Source organism: Aythya marila (genome assembly GCF_965140915.1).
Source record: "Aythya marila genome assembly, chromosome: 27".
NCBI classification, from domain to species: Eukaryota; Metazoa; Chordata; class Aves; order Anseriformes; family Anatidae; genus Aythya; species Aythya marila.
The window spans coordinates 1542267-1548388 of record NC_139068.1 but is presented as its reverse complement, the minus strand read 5'-3'; positions in this window follow the sequence as shown (position 1 = coordinate 1548388).

Sequence of the window (6122 nt, the reverse complement as noted above, 5' to 3'; positions counted from 1 at the left end):
AAAGCAGTTTTGTTGGCTTTGTGTCTCGCCCTGTCCTCCCCTCCACACACTATTGCCCCCTCTCTGCATCCTGTCTTCATCTCTGTTACCAAAGAAGTTGCAAAACCAAAAACCCAACAACAAAATCCCTCCTGGGAGGCAGCGTCGGAGCACGGAGAAGGAAAATCCCACGGACCTGGTTGCAAAATCCTGTGTGTAAGAAGGGGAAAACTCCCCAGCGAGCTCGAAAGGGAAAAAACAAACCCCAACAGAATAACAACAGAAACCACAACCAAGCAAGCTCAACGCAAAGACCGTCAACTTTACAGAAAGACAAGATTTTTTTTTTTTTTGTGCCAATTAACAACCTGCCTTAAACGCGCAATTCTGGAGCAATGGTACTAGCTTCAAAACGGTCATTCCCTCCGAGCTCTTGATGGTGACTTGTGCCATATGAAAAGCAATCACGAGGCCAAACCGTTGCAATCGGCCGTCGCCCCAGCCCTGCGGGCTCCGTGGTGTCCCCAGGGGGACGGAGGGGCCACGGGGATGGGGAAGGGCTGGGATAGGCTTGGGGATGGAGGGGAAGGCCAGGTCCCCCCCTCCCACCCCCGTCACTTGGGGAAAAAGAAAAATCCTCCAAAACCAACCAAAAAAATAATGGAATTCACTATTGAATTTATGCGGGTAAAATAGTACCATCTGTGTTCTAGCGCTATGGTTTCTTCGATTTACTTTACTTTGAGAGCGATCTGTTGTGTAATAGGAAGGCACCTTGTTGAAAAGAAGGAAAAAAAGGAGAAAAAAAAAGTGTCATGTACACATACACAAAAAAAAAAAAAAAAAAAAAAAAAAAGCACCCCAAAAAATGAGGAAAGAAAGGACGAAAGAATGAAAGAGAGAAAGAAAAAAACCTGCAAGAGAAGCCCCAGCCCACTGCGCTCACCGGTGGGGTTAGGGGACGACTTTTGGACAGTTTTACCAAAGAGCTGATGGGGCAGGTGGGAGGGAAGGGGAAGGGGTCTGGAGCGGGCATGGCCCCACAAACAGCCCCGAACCATTGCCAGAGGGAGAGGCTGGGTGAGAGGGAGGGTGATGGAGAGGAGGAAGGGCCAGGAAGGGGCAGGTGCCAACCAGAACCAAAAAGGAACAGCAAAGCGAATCCCACCCCCAGCACCCCGCTCCCCGCCACTGGTGTTCCCCTAACATTGTTTCTTCTTGTCTTGTCGTGACGTGGTGACGATGGGGGTGGCTTCCTGAACCCCATCAGGTAGTATTCAAGGGCTGAAAAGCCAGGAAGGGGGCCTTGGTTTGGGAAGTGAAAAACATGCAGAAAAAAAAAAAAAAAGAAAAAAAGAAAAAAAAACATACACACACACACACACACACACAAAAAAAAAAAGTAAACGCCACAGGCCCTCAAGGATGCAAAGACATTTCTAGTGAGAACCCGAGAATAAAGGCTACCTCACTTGAGTTTTCAATTTTTGTGATTTGAAAATCACGTCTGATACCAAAGATTTTGTTGCCTTGTCTGGTCTGTGCTGGCAGCGCCGCTTTCCCTGCGCCCGTGCCCCATGAGTCCCCAGAGAGCGAGAGAAGGCGAGCGAGCGTCCCCGGGATGGCAGCGTGGTCGATGAGTGCCTTTTTCTTGTACCAAAGGTGTGTGGCCATTTCTTTGCTCCTCCGCTTTTGTCCTGAAGACTCACTGTTACCTCAGCTCTCCGAACGGATGGATTCTGGCAACTCTTGTAGTCTTTGGGTGTTGGGATGGAGAAAACAAAACAAACGAAAAAAACAAATTCTTGTCCTAATGGAAGAGAAAGCATCGCCCTTCCCTCTCGCTGAGCTGTATCCCCAGCGTGTTCCCCCCCCCCCCCCCCCCCCCCGGTGTCCCTGTTTCCTCCAACCTGCCCCGATCTCCAGGGTCCCCCCTCCAGCTCCTGTCCCCAGTCTGGCTGTGTCCCACCAGCACTGACCTGGTGGCTCTGTCCCTTCTTGTGGGGACAGGGCTTGCTCACTTCTGGGACCGTGAAGTTGTGGCTTCCACCACAGGAGGTTTCTTCTCCACTCAGCTCAGACTCGAGCCTTGGTTTCCCTTTTTGGTAGCCCAGGGAAGGTTCCTGGCATTTCTTACCACTGGTGTTCTCCAAGCCTCTCTTTTAGTGAGCAGTTTGGAGCCTGAAGTGTTTCAGTAGGAAATGTTCCCAGGTTCCTGCAGAAGCAGTTTGGGCTTGTTGGGCGAGGTGGGGGCAGCTCTGCTTTAGAAAAAGGCAACGGGAGGACCCTCAGAAGATACTCTTCTAGAGGAATCCCCAGACGACTAGCTTAGGGAAACCTTGGGTTGAATTGTACCTACTTGGTTCTTTTACCTACTTGGTTTCTTTTTTTTTTTTTTTTCTTTTTCTTCCCCTTCTTTTTGGGTAAAGATTTCCAGCCGCAATGGGAGCAGATTGGTGGCCTCACCATCCAGACGGGCTCCATGCAATGCAGCTTGCAGGAAATCACTCCTTTCGAATTGGACCAAACTTGGCCAAAATTGTGACCCTGGCCGGGACCCCCGCAGGGGCACCACAAGCTGGCCCCAGCCCCTGCATGCCCCTGAGATCAGGTCAGAGCATCCCCCCCTCACCTTCCCTGTCCCCTTCCCCTCCGCACTATTGCCTTGGCCAGATCCTGCCCGACCCCGCTTCTACCTAACACCCACATGGCTTGTGATACCAAAGACGTTCTCTATGCAGGAGAAAGCCTTCTTTACCACCCAGCACAGACCTTACAAGCCTTTGACAATGTTCTCTGAAATACCTCAAAATATTTAATGTATAGTTTATGTGATAAAAAAAAAAATTACTTAGCTAGTTTTTGGAATTTGTGACTTGAAGCTTTATACTGTTAAATTATAATTTTGCAGAAGACGGCATGTTCTTATTTCTTTGATGCGTTCAATGGGAGACATATTGAATGTTAAGGAAATGAAAGCTGGATAGTTTCACGATGAAAAAAAGAGAGAGAGAAAGAGAGAGAGAAAGAGAGAGAGAAAGATTAAAAAAGGACCCTTGGAGTTTACAGATTTCGTATTTAAACAAGTCCTTTTAAAAAAAAAAAGAAAAAAAAGAAAAACTAATAATGATGATGATACCTTTGCGTTCAGATGTGTTACTTTTCTCTGAGTCATGTCGTACAAGAGTATTTATTATATGTGTTCTGTGTTCAAATGTAATTTAAAGAAGACAAAAAAAAAGACAAAAAAAAAAAGACAAGATGAGAATTTGATTTATGCATGAAAAAAATATACTCTTTCTTGAAGTAATGTAATAATTATTCGGGGAGGGGTGGTCGGGTGGGAGCGGGAGGGGACAAACTGTGCTTTTTTTGTCCATGATTTTGGGTTGATTAGGACTTCTCTGCATGGATCATTTTTTTATTTTTTATTTTTTTTTTCCAAATCACGCAATCATGGGAGAGTCGTCCTTTATCCCCTTGTTGGTTTGCTCGCCTCGTTTCTTCCTTTTCCGTTCTCTGCCCATCACGTTGCCCCAGCAGAGGGGCTCTGGGGAGCACGGGGGGACGCAGCCCTGTGCGTGCCCCAATCTGGGTACAGGTGTCTGGGACACGGGACCCCACTGTGCACCCACCTGTCCACCCATGCCAAACCAACCTGCCAGGTCCCGTACCTCTTGGGTTTGGGGCTTTTTTTTGTGGTTTATCCAGATCTGTGTGTCAAACCCCAAGTGTCTTCGTGCAGAAGAGAGACAGAGACAATCAGCCACCTCCACCTGATTTTGTGACGCCCCAGGCTCTTCATGTGCTCTGAGACAAGGGAAATGGTCCCGGCGCCCCAACGCTCCCTGTGCTGGAACCCTCTGGGCACTGGAAGCTTTTCCTGCTGAGGATGACGAGGTGCTGGATCGGGCTGCCCAGAGAAGCTGTGGATGCTCCATCCCTGGAGGTGTTCAAGGGATGGGGCTTTGAGCAGCCTGGGCTGGTGAAGGATGTCCCTGCACATGGCAGGGGTGGGACTGGGTGATCTTCAAGGGTCCCTTCCATGCCAAACCATGCTGTGCTTCTATGATCGCCCCAAGCTGCTGTCCCTCGGAGTGGCCTTGAAGACCTGCCTCCGTCCTTGCCCTCCATGGGAAGAGGCACTGGAGGTGGTGCTGCATCAGTGTCAACCTACCCCAGAGATGGACTGGAGTGACCTGTTTCCAATGGATTTCTACCCAAGGATGTATTTGGGTCAGTGGCATCATTCAGCTCACAGCATCTGCCCCTGTGAGGCTCTCCCATGCCACCTGGCCTGGCCCCAGCCCTTCACAGAGACACCTTCTCCATCTGAAGGGGTACAAAGAAGAAGATTCTGACCAGAAGACGTGATCCTGGAAGACCCCATCTCACCAGCAGGTCTCAGAGGACATTGGGAGGGTCCCCTGCCTGCCCTGGGGAGCTCTCCCCAAATGTCCACAGAGTCCTCCTGAACAGGCTGCATCCCCTGCTCCTCTTCTTCCTTAAAGATGGGAGGAGAGTAAGAATGAGGAGTCATGTCTTTGGGGGACAGGAAGGTGATGGGGCCAGGAGGAAGCAATGTTAACTGCTTGTTTCCGCTTTCCCAACATGACAACAGCATTTACTTGGAAATGCCAATTCTTCAGTCTCCTTCTGCCTCTTCACCTCTCCATCCTTCACCTCTGTCACCAGATGCAGCTCCAAAGTTCAGCCCACTGAGAGGAGTGAGATCCCAGCTTCTTTGGGCCCCATCAACGTGGCCCCCAAAGGCATAGTAGGGTTTTTATCTGCATTTAAAGCAGTGTCCCTGCAGCCTTCGCCTTCTTTGTGGCCGGCACTAAGCAAGATGCTCAGTACCAAGTGGAGGGGGGACAGACAGGACTCACTGACTAAAGATTTGGGCTTTAGGAGGAGACGTGGTTTCTTCCAGCAGCACCATCCATCTACTAAACATCCCTTCTCCTGTCCTCTGGGGAGCTCTGCATCCCCTTGAGCCCCAGCTCTTCCTGCAAGACCTCTCCCAGGGAGAGAAGCTTTGGTGTTTGGCAGCCAAGACCTTGCTTCCACCCACAAGAAGCTCTCACCAAGCCTGGCGTAACCCACAGCCACAAGTCCTCGGCCCCTGCAGAGACCGGCGTGTTTCCACCTCCAGTTACGAACTGAGTGGCTTGGGAAACCCGGAGGAGCTGAGCACTGAGAGTTGTCCTTGTCCTTCAGCCCACCAGGACCCACTGGACCAAAGCTCTGCCCCACATGGGATCCGGCCTTGCCTGCTGCCCACACCTACCAAAAATGCCTTGAGGAGCAACTTGCCACGATACCAAAGATTTTTTTTTTCCCTGCAGGTAATGACAATCCAAATTCTGTCCTAAAGACAATTCTCTGGACCAGGGTTGCCCCAAAAGGCATTTTTGTGCTGTGGGGAACAGGAGCAGAACCAAGGCCCCATGGGGCACCTCAGAGGACAACGAGAACAGCTCCTGCCTGGTGGGGACCATCGGGGAGCAAAGCCTGGGGCTCCGGCTGCTGATGGAGGGCAAGGAAGAGGAGGGAGCCCGGGACCTCTTGCCCCACTGAGCCCCATGGTTCAGTCCGGCGATCGTGCCCTATTCCATTTGTGGAAGTTTTCAGGGATTGGGGTCATTTCATTACTTGTGAAGCCTCAGGCTGGTTTTCCCCTTTGGTCTTCACTGTTGGCTTTTGCATGTGCCAAAAACAAATAAATAAATCACTAAATTCCCAGCAGTGCAGCAAGGTCTCCAGGCTCACTGGAAGGAGCACAGGGCTGATGGGGCCTCAAAGCTAGGCTTTAGGCGTAGATATTCCATTATAACACAGCCAGAGCTGAGCTTTCCCAGCTCTAACGATGGCTCTGATGATGGAACACCAGCACAGAGGGGGCCAGGAGTGCACACTTCTCCATGCCAAGCCTGGGAGCATTGGGGTGAGGTCCTTTTTTTGCAATGCCTCTTCCTGAACAGAACTGAAACCCATGGGCACATCCAGCCCTGGGTCTGATCGGGAGGGCGATGGGGACAGCGTGCAGCCAAGAGCAGCCAAGCTGCGCTGCCCAATTCCCAGGTGCAAACCCTGGGTGTGTGCTGGGGTCTGCTTTTGGAGGCTACACCAAAGCAGCCCAG